At 43.4% G+C, this 16,245-nt stretch overlaps 1 protein-coding gene across 4 annotated transcripts in view; it reads left to right on the top strand.

Annotated features, from left to right (window-relative positions):
- The first annotated feature begins 14,410 nt into the window (after positions 1 to 14,410).
- Positions 14,411 to 16,245, top strand: part of ST3GAL6 (ST3 beta-galactoside alpha-2,3-sialyltransferase 6) — a 90,087-nt gene continuing 88,252 nt past the window's right edge. For 2 of the 4 annotated variants that reach the window (XM_043448734.1, XM_043448738.1), the window contains exon 1: positions 14,411 to 14,648. The gene's annotated coding sequence lies outside the window, so the exon portion shown is untranslated. Of the gene's footprint in view, positions 14,649 to 14,955; positions 15,089 to 16,245 lie in introns of those variants that run through there. The other 2 variants (XM_043448735.1, XM_043448739.1) reach the window with 2 other exon arrangements.

The following is a 16,245-nucleotide window of genomic DNA, read 5'->3' on the forward strand; positions in this document are numbered from 1 at the left end:
GAGCCTGCATTTTTATAAACTCTACAGAGGGTCCATGAAGGGAAAGGCTACTCACTGCAGTCTTCTGGCTTAGAGAATTCCATGGACTCATGGGGTTGCAAAGAGTTGGACACGAGTGAGTGACTTTCAGTCACTCACTCACAGAGGGTCCATGTTTATTTTCTGATGACAGCCTGGATTGTCAGCATACTCAAGTGCTAGTTGTACTGCAAGATGCTTTTCAGGCTGTAAGATGCAAAATGTGACTGACTTTAACACTGAGTGTATTTTAATATATTACATATTAATATAATAAATGGCATGCACAATTCAGTAAATTAGCTTTACAACAATTCCAGAGTTGGATAATTTAGCAGCTGGTCCACCTCATGAAGGATCCATCCTTTCTGTCCTCTTGTTCTGCCATCTCCAGATGTTAACTTGATGGCTCATTCCTGGAAGAAAGTCACTTCTTTCTTCACTTCAAGAAAGAGAGAACACTCACTTTTTTCATTTACCTTCTGAAGAGATAAGGAAAGTTTTAAAAGGGCATGCCTGTTCTTGACCTCCTCAACCATGGTGGTTACCATGGTTGGTTCAAGCCAATCCTGATTTACACCCTTGGGGCTGGAAAAAGCCCAATGTCCCTTAAAGTTTATGGCCCATTGAGTTCTCAAAATACTTAGGTTTCTATTGACAAGAGAGCTGGGGAAAATGGATTTAAGACCAACCATTCCATCAAGAAGGCAGTGTGTCTGACAATCAGTGGGGCACAAGAAGGGTTTGTATCACTCCCTCTCCCACCATTTATATCAGCTTCTCTCTGATGGCTCAGTTGGTAAAGAATCCGCCTGCAACGCAGGAGACCCCAATTTGATTCCTGGGTTGGGAAGATGCCCTGGAGAAGGGAACGGCTACCCACTCCAGTATTCTGGCCTGGAGCATTCCATGCGGTTACAAAGAGTGGGACACAACTGAGCTCCTTTCACTTTCTCCCACCCCATTACAAAAAGGAATCCTTATTATTCACAAGTTCTTTCAAATAATGAGATGAACGTTGCTTTTGTCATTTTCACTTAGGCTTGGCTATTTTGCTGGATAGAAGTAAAATAAGTAATTTCTTTCTGTTGCTTTATCTGCAAGAGGATTTAAATGCAGCGCTCATGTGACTCTGATCCCTATTCCTAAAGCTATTAAGCTTACATCCCTCAACCTGCTCAGCCAGTCCTTGTGGTTTCCAAACCCTTCACTAAGTCTTCTCATTACACATTCTGCATTTCTCGTTGATGAACTAGGAGAAACTCAACTTTCAAGACTTACCTCCGGAAAGCCTTTTCGAATTCCTTGTGGTCATTCTGCACCCCCTACTCTGTTGTTGTCCGCTCATGCCTCCTCAGTACCGACAGACACTGAACTCAACATGCAGTCATTATGCCAGAGGCTTCATCGAGAGTCTCACGTAGCCTTCACAGGAACCCTATGGGACAGTTAACTTTTTACCTCAGTTTCATAAGTGACAACGCTGAGGCACAGAGAGGTTAAGTCATTTGTGAGGTCACACAGTATATAAACGGTGAGACCCGGATTCAAAACCAGATGGTTAGACTCCAGGGTCCTGGCTCATGAGCATTAGATTCTACAACCGCCTATGCTCTCATCTCCAGAGCTCTTCTCACCAAGTGCCTGGAACATAGTGAACACCTTACAAATGTTTGCTAAATGAATGATTGATGATTTTTCTCTTCTGTAGAATATCACTCATTATGTGATGCCGGGTATTGAAAACACTGCTCCAAGTGGTTTTTGACCAGAACAAAATAAGTGGCACATGTGGGAAGCCAGATAATGCTCCCTCCCAAAATTGTCTATATCCTGATCCCCAGAAACTGTGAATATTGTGCTTACAGTCCATGGGGTAGCAAAGAGTCAGACATGACTAAAGTCACTCACTCATGACAGCTAGCAGTCATCCAGCCCTCTTGATGTTAGGCACGTGAGTTTTCAGACTACAGACAGATTCATCTACAAATACAGATTCTCTCTTCTCATTTTTTAGAGGCTCTTAATTGGCATCTGCCCCCCTCATGTTGCTCAAACCTTCTGGATGGTCACCACCATCCTATGCCTGTTGTTTGCACTCATTGATGCTGCTCCCTTAGAAGTTTGTTTCCCAAGAGGCCCATTCACAAGAAAAAACAAATTCCCCCACAGGCTTGGGACTGTGTTCTTATCACAAAATCTAACATTACGCATTTGAATGTAGTTAGAAATTGTTTTTAATCTAAATTTCTAGAACATCTGTGTATGGGAGAGAAAAAGAAAATTTATGTGAAGTTAAACCTCAATAAAGCACCTTTAAAGTATTTCGAATCCTGACAATCAGTGATAGAAGGAAATTTATGACCTCAAATTAATAGATCCTTTCATTTATTAAATAGGATATAAAATATTTATTGGATGGCATCACTGACTCAATGGACATGAGTTTGGGTAAACTCTGGGAGTTGGTGATGGACAGGGAGGCCTGCTGTGCCGCGGTCCATGGGGTTGCAAAGAGTCCGACACGACTGAGCGACTGAACTGAAATGAAAATATTTATTATTGTGTCTTGCCTACCTATCTACATTTGTGTTTTTTTAAGAACCTTGTTATTCCTCCTATGAATCAGAGATATCATCTGTCTCACAGCCCTTTAATAGTCTTTAACTTGGGAAGTCGGTATATCTAATTCCCTAAACCGTTTTTGAAGTGGCATCAGCTACTTCTGGAAACCTATTAGAAATAAAAATTCTCAGGCCACACTCTAGTCCCACAGAATTAGAAACCCTGAGGTGGGGGTGACAATCTGGAGCAATAATTAGGCTATTGAGCTATGTTAGGTGACTGGGGTCAGAGTGTAAGAATTCTAAAGCTCTTTTAGGAAAAGCCATTCATATTTCAGTGGCTAAGAAACTTGGGTAAGATTGTCTTCTGGCAAATTCCAAGTATGTGCATGTCATTTTAAGCAAACACTAGAAAAGAAAAATCTTTAGGAAAAAATAGACCAGGAAGATTATTTTTTGCGTAAAGCAAATTTCCAAAGTTATCTTTCCAAGTTCTCCCAGGAAGTTGTTTCCACCAGGCTGTTTATGTCCAGCAGTTACAATACCCTTATAAGCAGTGTTAGTCTACATGTCTGCTCATTTGCAATCATCATCAAGTTGGGAACTTTGTCCATTCACCACTGTGTTCTTTGAACTTAGCCAATGTATGACACAGAATCTCAGAAAGTGTTTGTAGTCTGAAACTTATGAGCCTATTTCCCTCATATCACTTCTCAAGGCAGGAACTCCAGTGTCTAGGATTCTGTATGTTTAATGCCTCAACTGCCGTTGTGCTGGGCATACAGTAGGTTCTCAATAAACCTATAAATGAATAAATCAATGAAACCCTGATTGTTCACTTGCTGCCATGTCCAACTCTTTGCGAACCCCATGAACTGCAGTATGCCAGGCTTCCCTGTCCTTCACTTTCTCCCGGGATTTGCTCAAACTCATGTCCACTGAGTCAGGGATACCATCCAAACCATCTCATCCTCTGCCACCCCTCCTCTTCATGCCCTCAATCTTTCCCAGCATCAGAATTGACTGGTGTGATCTCCTTGCAGTCCAAGTGACTCTCAAGAGTCTTCTCCAACACCAAAGTTCAAAAGCATCAATTCTTCCATGCTCTGCCTTCGTTATGGTCCAGCTCTCACATCCATACATGATCACTGGGAAAACCATAGTTTTAACTAGATGGACCTTTGTTGGCAAAGTGATGTCTTTTATTTTTAATCCTTTATTTTTAATTCTCTATGACAAAACTATGTTTGTCATAGTTTTCCTTCCAAGAAGCAATCATCTTTTAATTTCATGACTATGGTCACCATCTGCAGTGATTTTAGAGCCCAAGGAGAGGAAATCTGTCACTGCTTCCACCTTTCTCCCTTCTATTTGCCAATATGTGATGGGACTAGATGCTGTGATCTTAGTTTTTTTAATATTGAGTTTTAAGCCAGCTTTTCCACTCTCCTTTTCACCTTCATCAAGAGGCTTTTTAGATCCTCTTTGCTTTCTGCCATTAAAGTGATATCATCTGCATATCTGAGATATTTCTCCTGGCAGTCTTGGCTCCAGCTTGTAACTCATCCAGCCTGGCATTTTGCATGATGTGCTCTGCATATAAGTTAAATAAGCAGGGTGACAATACACAGCCTTGACTTACTCCTTTCTCAGTCTTGAACCAGTAAATTGTTTCATGTAAGGTTCTAACTGTTGCTTCTTGAGCCGCAAACAGGTTTCTGAGGAAACAGGTAAGATGATCTGATTGTCCCATCTCTTTAAGAGTTTTCCACAGTTTGTTATGATTCACACAGTCAAAGGCTTTAGCATAGTCAATGAAACAGAAAGCAGATGTTTCCTGGAATTCCCTTGCTCTCTTAATGATCCAGCAAATGTTGGCAATTTAATCTCTGGTTCCTCTGCCTTTTCTAAACCCAGTTTGTATATCTGGAAGTTCTTGATTCAAGTACTGCTGAAGCCTAGCTTGAAGGATTTTGAGCATAACCTTACTCGCAGGGGAAGTGAGTACAACAGTCTGGTGGTTTGAACATTCTATAGTCCTGTCCTTCTTGGGAATTGGGATGAAGATTGATCTTTTCCAGTCCTGTGGCCACTGCTGGGTTTTCCCAATTTGCTAACATATTGAGTGCAGCACTTTAATAGCATCATCTTTTAGGATTTTAAATAGCTTTGGTGGAACTCCATCACTTCCACTAGCTGAGTCCCTTTTAATTCAAAAATTGAGAATAATAGAAACCCCAGAACACTGTCACTATCAGGGTTTTGATTAAAATGGTGTACAATCATCCTTTACAACAGAGTTTTTATCATCACTTCTCAGAGAAACCCCTGTAGGAGGGTCAAGTATTCCAAGTATTTTGATATGCTTCTAAGCAAGTTTCTACTGCATGTAAAAAATCCTAAAACATAAAATGTTTTAAAATTTTGGTTACAAATAAATAGGTGCTTATTGTGAAAACCAAACATTCAGAAATTTAAAATTTAGAAAGAAAAGTCCTCCATGAATACATCCTCCAGACGTGGCTCATGTCCATGGCTGGTGTATATCCCCTTTGACACCTTCTGTTAGTGTTCTTACATAAGCTTTATTATAACCATCATTATTTCTATTACTTTTTTTTTTTTTACATCTCACAATAACAGGATCCTACTAGGCAACCTGTTTAGCAACTTGCTGTTTAAATTTAGCAATATCTTGGACATTATTCCAAGTCATTAGATGCAGGACTAGCTCATGGTTTTAGTGAATATACAGAAATCTCTTGTATATGTGATCCCTACAACTCCAATCCCTTACCAATGGCTGTTTGAGTCGTTCTGGTATCTCTTCATTATATTTAATAAGCAATAAGAAAGAAGAAAGTGAAGTTGCTCAGTTGTGTCCAACTCTTTGCGACCCCATGGACTGTCCATGGGATTTTCCAGGCAAGAGTATTGGAGTGGGCTGCCATTAATAAGCAATATCTGAATGGCAATTCTTAAACACAACTTTGCATAATTATGTAAGGTATCTACAACAGAAGTTTCTATCAGTGGAACTTCTACAATAAAGTATACATTGTATATATAGAGTATACAATGTGTACATAAAGTATATATTCAACAGTAAAGTATACATGTTTAAAATTATAATTGACTTTACTAAAATATCCTTTGGAAAAACCTCACCAGTTTGCATTTGCACCAAAAGCACGAGAAATTATCTTCACACTAAGTTTTAATAATCATGATTTTCACCAATAAGTGCAAATGATACATAACTTTAAATTTGATTAGTGAAGTCAAAACTCTTTTCAAATTTACTAGAATGTAAGACTCAAAGGGGCAGAAATTATTGTCTGTTTCCTTCACTGCTATTAATATATACCTGTTTAGAATGGTATCTGGCACAAAATAGGCATACATATTTGTTTAATTAAGTAATGTTTATTTTTCTCCTCAGAGTGCTGTTTTTTCCATGTAGCTTGCCTATTTTTCTACTAAAGTCTTGATTTTTTTTTTTTTTTTGCCTCCTAAGAGCTCTTGGCATAAGAAGAAGAGTACCCATTTGATAAGTGCTGCAAGTATTTTTTCCAGCTTGTCTTTTTATTTTTTGGTGTATTTTGTCTTTAGAAACTACATTTTTGTGAAGTCAAATGTATTAACCTTTTTCTTCAAGCTTCCTTCATGCCTAGTTTTTCCCACTTCAAAATGAAAACAAGATTCACATAGATTTTCCTCTTGTTTTTTCAACGTGGGCTTAAGGGTTTTGTTTTTGTTTTCATCTGATATTTTTATCTGGTCTCTATTGATTGGAGAAACATTGTATAGAATAAGGAGCACACAGGGAAGGAATCACCAAGTTAAAGGGTTCAAATTTGCACCTAAACACGGATGCATTTTTATTCGACATTTTTTTACTCTCTTTCCCAAACACCAACAAATAATTCTGTTAGTGTCTTTTTAAAAATTACAAACATTACTCATATACATTATAAATACCACAAGTTAGAAACATTTAGAGCATACAGCAAAAAATCCTCCTTCCCTTCCTTTCTCTGCCCCTGTAATTCTAGAAGAAATCTGTTAGCATTTTGTTGTGCAGTCTTTAGGACTTTTTCTTACGTACTTACAAATATATACACACACATCAGTGATCCTTTATTTTTTCTGCTTGATATAAATGAATGGCACCATATGTGTTTTATGAATGTAGGACTTCCTAAGCCAATATAATAGCTGTCATCATATTAGTGTATGTATATGCAGATTTCTAATAGCTTAGCAACAGTTGCACTCATTTTTCCAGGCCAGAATACTGGAATGGATAGCTGTTCCCTTCTCCAGGGTATCTCCCCAACCCAGGGATCGAATCCAGGTCTCCCACATTGCAGGCGAATTCTTTACCAACTGAACCACCAGGGAAGCCCAAGAATATTGGGGTGGGTAGCCTATCCCTTCTCCAGTGGATCTTCCCAACCCAGGAATCAAACTAGTGTCTCCTGCATTGCCCGCAGATTCTTTACCAACTGAGCTATCAGAGAAGCCCAGGATATACTACCATAATCTAATTAATCGCTTTCTATTCTTTCTATTATTTTCCTGTTTTTAAACATTACAAGCAATGCTTCTGTGACCAACCCCATACATATTTTTGTGTTCCTATGTAATTATTTCTGCAGGATGGAGTCCCAAAGCATGCAGCTGCTGATTTGAAATGAACATGCATTTACAGCAGACTAGAATTTGGGAAACACAGAGAAGCCTTGTGCCACTCATAGCCCACTGTAATGACTCCACCTTGCACTCTGCTTCAGGAGTGCTATGGAAAATATTTTCTTCTAAGCATAAATTTTTGAACATAAAAATATAGTTAATATAGTCCAAGGTTGAGTGTAGGTTTATGTACACTTTGCCCAGCAATTCCACTTTTAGGGATCCATCCTATAGCAATGGAGCAGGCAATGGCAACCCACTCCAGTACTCTTGCTCATGGGGTTGCGAAGAGTCAGACACGACTGAGCAACTTCACTTTCACTTCTCACTTTCATGCATTGGAGAAGGAAATGACAACCCACTCCAGTGTTCTTGCCTGGAGAATCCCAGGGACGGCAGAGCCTGGTGAGCTGCCGTCCATGGGGTCACACAGAGTCGGACCCGACTGAAGCGACTTAGCAGCAGCAGCAGCCTATAGCAACACTCCCAGGAAATGAAGTAGCAAAAGTTCAGCTCTGTAAACCAGTTATGAGAGAAAGGTGTTAGATAAAAATGTCATCATTTTTATCATTAGTGGGCTGAGCGCTCTGAGTGAAGTGACCTGTATATTTTGCTTGAATTATCAGTCACAGGACTGAAAATTAGCAGAGCATCTTCATAGACGGATGGGGAGGGGGCATATCTGCTAGGACAGTGGCCCAGGCATTGAATACTTCTCAGAATTGAGCAAGAGCTCTGAGCAAGCTGCTCCAAGATAAAGCAGCTTTGGGCAATACCCCCATACAACTCCGGGCGGTGTCCTACTATCTTGGGGGAGGGTCTGTCCTACCACCAGGGTGTACTGTGAAGGGAGCTACCCAGCAACCAGGAAGGCCACCCTCTTCATTGATGGGGTAACTGGGAGTTGGTTGAGAGATCTCAGGTCCTGTCTCTTCTGATCCTCATTCCTAAATCACTTGGCTTGAAACCAGAACTATCTCCCAGGGAGAAAAGTCAAGGAACTTTAATGAGGGTTTTGAAATTCAAATTCCAAACAACCTTTTACATCTGATCAGTTTAGTTCAGTCGTTCAGTCCTGTCCGACTCTTTGCGACTCTATGGACTGCAGCACACCAGGCCTCCCTATCCATCACCAACTCCCAGAGGTTATTCAAACTCATGTCCGTGATACCATCCAACCATCCCATCCTCTGCCGTCCCCTTCTCCCGCCTTCAATCTTTCCCAGCACCAGGGTCTTTTCAAATGAGTCAGTTCTTTGCATCAGGTGACCAAAGTATTGGAGTTTCAGCTTCAGCATCAGTTCTTCCAATGAATATTCAGGACTGATTTCCTTTAGGATGGACTGGTTGGATCTCTTTGCAGTCCAAGGGGCTCTAAAGAGTCTTCTCCAACACCACAGTTCAAAAGCATCGATTTTTTGGAGCTCAGCTTTCTTTATAGTCCAACACTCACATCCATATATGACTACTGGAAAAACCATAGCTTTGACTAGATGGACCTTTGTTGGCAAAGTAATGCCTCTGCTTTTTAATAAGCTCTCTAAGTTGGTCATAGCTTTTATTCCAAGGAGCAAGCGTCTTTTAATTTCATGGTTGCAGTCACCATCTGCAGTGATTTTGGAGCCCCCCAAAATAAAGTCTCTCACAGTTTCCATTGTTCCCCATCTATTTGCCATGAAGTGATAGGACCAGATGCCATGATCTTAGTTTTCTGAATGTTCAGTTTAAGCCAACTTTTTCACTCTCCTCTTTCATTTTCATCAAGGGGCTCTTTAGTTCTTCTTTGCTTTCTGCCATAAGGGTGGTGTCATCTGCATATCTGAGGTTATTGATATTTCTCCCAGCAAGCTTGATTCCAGCTTGTGCTTCATCCATCCCAGCATCTCTCATGATGTACTCTGCATATAAGTTAAATAAGCAGGGTGACACAGCCTGACATATTCCTTTCCTGATCTGATAGCAACCACCAAATTGCCCTCTAAAAAGGAAGTAGTTCTTTACACTTATTTGAATAGATTCCTTGCCACCTTTGCCAGAAACTCATTAACTCACTTAAAAAAGAAAAAAAGATTTGCTTATTTTATTTTTGGCCGTGCTGGGTCTTTGTTGCGGTGTTTGGGCTTCTCCTTGTGGTGGCTTCTCTTGTCATGGAGCACGGACTCTGGAGCAGTTGAGTCCCAGTAGTTACAGCATCTGGGCTCCACGGTTGTGAAACCCATGTCCCCTGCACTGGCAGGAAGATTCTTAACCACTGGATAGCTAGCAGAGCTCTCATTAACTCTCTCACTGCCACCACCCCCCCCTTTTTTTTTGCTTATCTGATTTCTCACTACTATCTAGATTCTCTCACATAGTGTTGTTATAAAAAAAGACACTAAAATTTTTGCATGTTTTTGGATAATTTGTATCTCTTCAGTGAATTGCTTGATGATATCCTGTGTTCTATTTTCAAATGGGTTGTCCTTTTTATTGATCCATAGGAATTCTTAATTTATTCTGGATATTAACCATTTTTAATAATATTGCAATCATTTTCCATCAGCTGTCTTAATTTTGCCTCCCATCATGTAGATACTGACATGCTCCTGTGCTTAGGACACTTTGAGCCCCAGTTCCACCCACCTCTGCTAGCTTGTGGAAGGAGAGAAAATGCAGTCCCTGATAACTACTGGGCCACTAAGACCTCTGAAACCTTGACAGGACTAGCACAATCAGGAGACACTATCATTTATGAAGTGGCAAATAAGCTTTCTGGTAGACTTGAATTCCTTTTTCACGCACTCGCAATTCTGGGGAAAACAATACACTGCTTATTTATGTATGCAAACACGTAGCTGATACCCTGCTCTGGAATGGAGATGTTGGAGAAGTCAGGGGTCTGCTTGAGAGTACTGACTGCCGTTTTCTACATTGCTGGCAGAGTCATAGCTCTAAGTTAATATTTACATTCCTTACACACTGGTTTGTTGTTTTTGAGATCCACATACCCTTGAATTTTTTATCTTTTTGGCTGCACCAGGCAGTGTGATAGGTCTTAGTTCACTGCGCTCAGTCACTTGGTCAGCTCTGACTCTTTGAGTCCCCATAGACTGTAGTCCACCAGGCTCCTCTGTCCACGGAAGTCTCCAGGCAAGAATACTGGGGTAGGGTGCCATTACCTGCTCCAGGGGATCTTCCCAATCCAGGGGTGGAACCTGTGTCTCTTACATCTCCCGCACTGGTAGGTGGATTTTTTGCCACTGTGACAAATAATTGCTCGTAGGAGATAAAACCACAAGATAATCAGAAGACAGAGCTGGCAGGATCTCTACCTAGAGTTGGAGGAAGGACTGTATGTTGGTCAAGTTCAGTCTCCAGCCAGGTACTGTTTAAAACTGAATCCCGCAAGTCTTGAGAACGTTCAGTTCAGCTCAGTTCAGTCGCTCAGTTGTGTCCTACTCTCTGCGATCCCATGGATTGCAGCACACCAGGCCTCCCTGTCCATCACCAACTCCCCAGGACTGATCCCCTTTAGGATAGACCAGTTGGATCTCCTTGCAGTCCAAGGGACTCTCAAGAGTCTTCTCCAACACCACAGTTCAAAAGCATCAATTCTTCGGCGCTCAGCTTTCCTTATAGTCCAACCTTCACATCCATACATGACCACTGGTAAAACCATAGCTCTGACTAGATGGACCTTTGTTGGCAAAGTAATGTCTCTGCTTTTTAATATGCTATTTCGGTTGGTCATAACTTTTCTTCCAAGGAGCAAGCGTCTTTTAATTTCATGGCTGCAGTCACCATCTGCAATGATTTTGGAGACCAAAAAATAGTCTGTCACTGTTTCCACTGTGTCCCCATCTATTTGCCATGAAGTGATGGAACTGGATGCCATGATCTTAGTTTTCTGAACGTTGAGTTTAAGCCAACTTTTTCACTCTCCTCTTTCACTTTCATCAAGAAGCTCTTTAGTTTTTCTTCACTTTCTGCCATAAGGGTGGTGTCATCTGCATATCTGAGGTTATTGATATTTCTCCCAGCAATCTTGATTCCAGTTTGTGCTTTCATCCAGCCCAGCATTTCTCATGATGTACTCTGCGTATAAGTTAAATAAGCAGGGTGACAATATACAGCCTTGATGTACTCCTTTCCCTATTTGGAACCAGTCTCTTGTTCCATGTCCAGTTCTAACTGTTGCTTCCTGACCTGCATGCAGGTTTCTCAGGAGGCAGGTCAGGTGGTCTGGTATTCTCATTTCTTTCAGAATTTTCCAGTTTATTGTGATCCACAGAGTCAAATGCTTTGGCATAGTCAATAAAGCAGAAATAGATGGTTTTCTGAAACTCTCTTGCTTTTTTGACGATCCAATGGATGTTGGCAATTTGATCTCTGGTTCCTTTGCCTTTTCTAAATCCAGCTTGATTTGGAAGTTCATGGTTCACGTACTATTGAAGCCTGGCTTGTAGAATTTTGAGCATTACTTTGGTAGCATGTGAGATGAGCGCAACTATGTGGTAGTTTCATTTATTTATTTTTGCAACTATGTGGTAGTTTTAGAATTCTTTGGCATTGCCTTTCTTTGGGATTGGAATGAAAACTGAACTTTTCCAGTTCTGTGACCCTACTGAGTTTTCCAAATTTGCTGGCATATTGAGAATGTTAAAGAAAACATTCCCACTCCCCCACCCCCCATAAACTTAAAAGAGGATATTGTGTGAAAGAGGTCTCTTGTCACTTTGTATCTGCAGTCCTGAGGTTCATCTACTGTGCTCTGATGTGACCTGCTGAGAGCATGCCCCTACAAGTAGGTCTCTTCTGCATAGAGTAGACAGTCCTACGTCAATCATGCCAAGAAAGCCTGTGCTTTGGCTACAGTGTGAGAATTTGGAAGGCAGGTCATATACTGGGGTCAGGAAGAAATACTACTTTCTTGAACTTTACTCTAGACTGTGATTCTCCAGCGTACTAAATGGCACTCCAGGGTGGTGTGAGGAACCTGGCTTTCACCGGTCCCTGGATACCCTGAGACACATCCCAGCAAACAATGTCATTTTAATTCAAAGAGATCACACCATCTATAATCAGAAAACAAACCTAGCAAACTGGGCCAACCCTATATGTACACTGCCTAAATATTATGATTTCAAGGACTTTTAAAAGACCCTGCATGTCCCAATAGTTCTCTCTTATTTCCTGGCCCTTCCCTCCTCCCCCATTTTAATAGAATAAATCTTCTACACAAAGGTTGAGTTCATTATCTTTACACTGTGAAAACATTGTAGCCCAGAGAATGCTACAAATTTACCTTGCTTAATTCTTTACCACCTTCCACAAGAATTCAAAAATTTTACATAGTTGCAATCATGTGCCCAAGAAATAACGTATTCTGCATTAAAAAAAAATCTTTGACATGTCAAAAGCACCTGCCCGCATAGTTACATAACAGGTAAGGCATTCTGGAAAAAAAAATTATTTTAGTTCTAGGTACTTTGATTCAAATCACAGCTCCAAAATAGGTAGGTATGATCTTGGGCATATTATGTAACCTCCTGACTCTGTTTCGTCATTTCTGGGATGAGATTATTCTGGTTTGCAGGATGAATGGGAGGAACAGACATGATACATGAAGGGTAGTTGACTCATGGTAGGAAAGAACTGGTAGTTAATATCTGTACTTCCTGATTGATGTTTTTTTGTGATAAGCGTTGTGCCAAGAACTCTCTACTTCATCATCTATTTTAATCCTCATCACAACCCCAGAAGAGAGGTTGTACTCTCTCAATTTACAGGTGATCAAAAGGAAGCACATTGAGGTTAAGTCAGTTGTTCAAGGTCACACAGGCCAGAGGAGGAAGTGGAATTTGAACTTGGTTATGGTGAATAGCGTCTTCTTGGCCACTACTGACTATGAAGAACCACAAATGTCACCCAAGAATAGTGGACTGCCTCTTCCCTTAGCACGTGACTTTGCAGATTCAAGAATCCTAGGAAAGAGACTTCTCTGGCAGTCCATTGGTTAAGACTTCACGTTCCAATGCCTGGTCAGGGAGTTAAGGTCTCACATGCCCTGGGGACAAAATACCAAACATAAAATAGAAGCAATATTGTAACAAATTCCATAGAGACTGACAAAAAATGGTCCACATTTAAAAAAAAAAAAATTCCTAGGAAAGCTAGAGAGTGGGAGGTAAAATCACTGCTTTAATTCTGAAGATGATGAACACAAGAAGGGTAATAAACTCAGAAGAACCTAAAAGAGCAAAGTAACTTCAAGAAAAATGGGCCCAGTTGGACAAATACCCTCTTCCTGTGGTTCAGTCGGTAGAGAACTTGCCTGCAATGCAGAAGGCCACCTGAAATGCAGGAGGCCCAGGTTCATTTCCTGGGTGAGGTGGGGAAGACCCCCTGGGGATCTTCAGTATAGTAACCCACTTCAGTATTCTTGCCTGGAAATTCCATGGACAGAGGAGCCTGGAGGTCTACAATCCATGGAGTCTCAAAGAGTCAGACACAGTTTAGGAACTAATCCACCACTACCGCTCAGATGTCTGAGGTACCACCTTTATAATTACAAAATCTGTGTGGGTTACTACAGAAGCAATTTGTAGAAACGGTAAGACTGGGGACTTCCTGAACTCTCTGGGTTTTTTGACTGTGTGTGTGTGTGTGTGCTCAGTCGTGTCCGATTCTTTGATAAAATTGGGAAAATAACAAGTGCTGCCTCCTAGGGCCGTTGTTAAAATTAACAGCAACACCAGAAGTTCCATCACAAGGGACTTTGTTTCAGTTGCCTGACACGTTACTCACTCTGAACTGCACCCAAGTCTGTGGCTCTTCTCCCAGGGATCATTTGATGGCATATGATTTATTTCACAAACACTGACATTTAAAAAACACAGCTGTCCAAGTATCATCACTATAGTATACGCTTTTCTCAAGGCAGACCTATTTTAACAAGAAACTACACATCTCATCTTCCTTCCCCCTAACGTATCGTTTCCTCCAAAAGAGAAAAAGCACTAACACATTTGTCCTTGAAGGGCAGAGCCCAGCAATTCTGGTCTCTCTGGACACCCCCGCCCTTTCTGCTGGGGACCAAACCGCCTGCCCCGCCTCGTGTCACAGAAGTGCCCGCCGAGCCAAGCAAAAAGTGTTTACTTCTGCCGCCTGCCAGCCCGGGGGGAGGAGGCAGCTCCCCAGCCGCCCCTCTCTTTCGCCCCTGCAGCTTTCCAAAAAAACCGGGGCGGGAAGGGAGTGTCTCCTTGGCTGTGGAACCTGATCCTCCTGCCTCGTCCAAAGCCACCCGCCGCTTTCCCCGGGCCCTCCCCCGGTGATTTTCCTGTCCGGGACGCCCGGGGAGGGCGCGCGGCTGGAGTCCCGCCAGCAGGAAAGGTAGGGGCCCGGCTGCGCTCCAGCCTCGCCTGCCCGGGGCCGCGAGGCCCCAGCGGCTCTCTCACTGCCCCGCACCTTCCTCCGCGCACTCGGGGGCGGCCGCAGCCGCTGCCGCGGGAGGAGCTTCCCCGCGGCTCCGGAGGCGCTCGGCGCAGTCGCCGAGGATCCGGCCCCGGGCGCGGTGGGCAGCGCACGCGCCGCCGGGCGCCTCGGACCCCGGGCGGCGCCGGCGCGCCCTGGCCGGTCCCCCGCCGGGTCCGGGGAGACTGCCTCCTTCCCGGGCCGCCTCAGATCCGCGCCACCGTCCTCCGGTTTCCGCCGGCTCGATGCTGCGGGCTCCGCGGGAGAGGCAGCACCCGGCTGGAGCGAGCGGCTGCGGGCGAGCTCCCGGCCCCGGAGCCCCGCGCGCTCCTGCGGTCTTCGCGCCTGGGCCTCGGCGGGTAACTCTCCCCGGCCCGCTTCGCTGAGGGTTGGCATCGCCCGGGGGAGGGAGGTTGGGGGTGCGGGGAGATCCGCGGGTTTTGCCTCTGAGACAGGATCAGGGGCCGGGGGGCGCGCCTCCAGGCACCCTCCCACCCCCAGGAGCCTGCGAGCGCTTGCCCGGCGCCCCGGGGTCAGGCAGTGGGGGGCGCGCGGACCCGGGTGCTCCCCGGGTAGGGGCGGCCGGGGCGGGGGTGACGGGTTCCTCACTATTGTTTCCTTGTAAAAGGGGATGTACGCGAGCGGGGGCGAGAGGTCTGGAAGGTTCTCTCGTTTCACCTTAGAAAAAATTTACGAGAAAACCCTTCTTCCGGCGGCCACAGTGGAACTAGACCTAAAGAAACCAGCTCCGAGGCGATTTGGCGCAAAGTGCGGCAGCGAGAAAATTGCAGGGACTTGGCCTGCCGTTAGTTTGGGGGAAAGGGGAGAAGAAACTTGTGGTTTTTGAGGCCGAATGCTACCGAGCTCCCTGGCGATCTCAGCCCCTTGTGTGCTGTTATTTGGGCTTGAAAGAGAATCTATGAAAGGCGGGTTTTCAGAAACTAAAAACAAACCCAAAGCACCTTTTTTGGGGGGGCGGGGAGGAGGGGCAGGTCTTCAGTCGAAGGGCGGGAGAGAGGTTGGGGACCAGGTTGAGGGTGGGGTTGCTGTTTAAAAACGGTGCTTGGGAGTGGTGATGAAAAAGACACCTTGAATGCCAACGTATCAGAAACTACAGAAGCCGCAGATTCTAAATCCAAAAGTAAAACGTGCTTTAAGAGGCCCGCCACCTGAGAACTGTAATTAGGTAGATGGTTAAGAAACTGCGAATCTAGGAGAAGCTCCTAGCCCTCTGGCACCATGTTCACGCTAGTCTCGTGGTTTCTGATAGCTGCTTTTACAAGGCTAGCTTTGATATTTGACTTTCCAGTGTTAAAACTTCCTGTCCCGGCTGCCGGCTGAGAAATTATCTTTTGACTTATATGGAGATGTTACATATTGGGGAAGATCTGGTCAGGTTGCCAGGCTATTTTACATTTGAAGCATGATGATTTGACATTTGTAAATTGATTTGTTTTCCCTTCCTTTTAGTCTCACCGCGACTTTTAGTAAGAAGATCTGTATAGAGCCACTCTTA

Source organism: Cervus canadensis, chromosome 27 (assembly GCF_019320065.1).
Source record: "Cervus canadensis isolate Bull #8, Minnesota chromosome 27, ASM1932006v1, whole genome shotgun sequence".
NCBI classification, from domain to species: Eukaryota; Metazoa; Chordata; class Mammalia; order Artiodactyla; family Cervidae; genus Cervus; species Cervus canadensis.